Below are 2,210 nucleotides of genomic sequence, written 5' to 3' on the forward strand. Positions count from 1 at the left end.
TGGGTTTTGGATCAGGCAGATCCAGCTTTTTAAAGATCGACAACGGCATCAGATTAATGCTTGCTCCCAAATCACAAAGGCACTTGTCAAAAGTTAGATTGCCAATGGTGCAAGGAATGGTGAAGCTTCCTGGATCTTTCAGTTTTGGTGGTAACTTTTGCTGCAGAACAGCGCTGCATTCTTCCGTGAGAGCAACGGTTTCAAGGTCATCCAGTTTCCCCTTCCTTGATAGAATAGTCTTCATAAACTTCACATAACTAGGCATTTGTTCCAGAGCCTCAGCGAAAGGTATATTGATGTGAAGTTTCTTGAACACCTCCAGAAACTTCCCGAACTGTCTATCCAGCTTTTGTTGCTGCAATCTCTTAGGAAAAGGTGGTGGAGGATAGAGCTGTTTCTCCCCTGTATTAGCCTCAGGCAGAGTGTGTTCAACAGTAGTCTTCCTTGGTTCCGCCGCTTTCTCCTTTTGCTTAGATTCTTCATCTCTAACTTCAGCTTCGACTTCTTTTGCCTTTTCAGCATCAGCTACTTTTCCAGACCTTAAGGTAATAGCCTTGACTTGCTCTTTAGCTTCCTTCCTGCCTGGTACTTCCGTGTCACTGAGAAGAGTGCCAGGTTGACGATTGAGCACTGCATTGGCTAATTGACCGATTTGATTTTCCAAGGTCTTGATAGAAACCGCCTGACTCTTGCACAACAGCTTAAGTTCCTCAAAATCAGCACTAGTAGGTGCAGCTGCACTTCCCTGTTGAGGATATGATTTCCTTGTAGCATACTGCTGTGGTTGCTGGAATCCAGGTGGGTTAAACTGTTTACTTACTCCTTGCTGATATGTTGGCTGAATAGCATTCTGATTATTCCCCCAGCTGAAATTTGGATGATTTCTGTTGTTAGGATGATAGGTCGCTGGCACAGGCTGCTGTTGTCGCTGATAATTATTCACATACTGAACAGATTCGTTGACGAGAGAACACTGATCCGTAGCATGAGAACCTGCATAAAGCTCACAAACCATAGCTATTTGATTAACTCCATACGTAGCCAAAGAATCAACCTTCATTGATAGCGCTTGGAGCCGGGCTGCAATAGCGGTGGCTGCATCAACTTCCAGAATACCTGCTACCTTACCTGACGTCATCCTCTGAGTTGGGTTTTGATGCTCATTTGCAGCCATCGTCTCGATAAGATTATACGCCTCAGTATAGCTTTTAGCCCATAAGGCGCCTCCAGCTGCTGCATCGAGCATGGGCCGAGATTGGGCCCCCAAACCATTATAAAAACCAGTGATTACCATCCAATCTGGCATTCCATGATGTAGACATTTTCTCAACATTTCCTTGTAGCGTTCCCAAGCCTCGCACATAGATTCTGTAGGTTGCTGCGCAAACTGAGTAAGAGCACTCCTCATAGCAGCAGTCTTTGCCATTGGATAAAACTTCACCAGAAACTTTTATGCAAGATCTTGCCACGTAGTGATGGACCCAGCTGGTTCAGAATGTAACCAGTCTTTAGCCTTATCCCTCAGTGAGAATGGGAAAAGCCTCAACTTGATAGCCTCATCAGTCACGCCATTATACTTAAAAGTGTTGCAGATCTCGACAAAATTCCTTATGTGCATGTTGGGGTCTTCAGTTGCCGCTCCTCCAAAAGAAACAGAATTCTGCACCATCTGAATAGTGCCCGGCTTGATTTTAAAGGTGTTAGCTTGAATAGCCGGATGAAGGATGCTTGATTGAATATCATCAATTTTAGGCCGAGAAAAATCCATAAGAGCTGGATCAGCTTGTACAATACGATCTCCCATGTTTACTGGTTCTTTCTGCTCAGTTCCTGAATCCGAATCCTCAAAATCTAACTTCTCCGGAGTATCAAGAACTTCGTCTTTCTCCTCAGTGGTATCTAAGGTCCTCTTGCGAGCACGATAACGAGTTTGCATAAACGCTTGCTAAAGTACCTGAAACACAACCGAAAAGAGTAATTAACTACTACGTCCTAATCACTGAGTCCTAATGACCAATGATGGTAAGTACATAAACTAAACAAATAGGCCGAGTCCCCGGTAGCGGCGCCAAAAACTTGTTAGGGCGAAATCACGCACTAATATTCACGCAAGTATACGCGTTCGCAAGTAATATAGAATACTTTCTAGTTCGTTCCCTCAGAGACTCAGACTAATTTATTGTCTAATTTAACTCACTCACCAATGTATG

At 44.0% G+C, this 2,210-nt stretch overlaps 1 non-coding gene across 1 annotated transcript; it reads left to right on the forward strand.

Annotated features, from left to right (window-relative positions):
• Nucleotides 1–1,304: 1,304 nt before the first annotated feature.
• On the forward strand, nt 1,305–1,411 carry LOC141715980 (small nucleolar RNA R71). The gene has a single exon (XR_012572717.1). It is a non-coding gene; the product is annotated as a small nucleolar RNA R71 (small nucleolar RNA).
• The last annotated feature ends 799 nt before the right edge of the window (nt 1,412–2,210 follow it).

The sequence above is a fragment of the Apium graveolens genome, chromosome 3 (assembly GCF_009905375.1).
Source record: "Apium graveolens cultivar Ventura chromosome 3, ASM990537v1, whole genome shotgun sequence".
Classification (NCBI taxonomy): Eukaryota; Viridiplantae; Streptophyta; class Magnoliopsida; order Apiales; family Apiaceae; genus Apium; species Apium graveolens.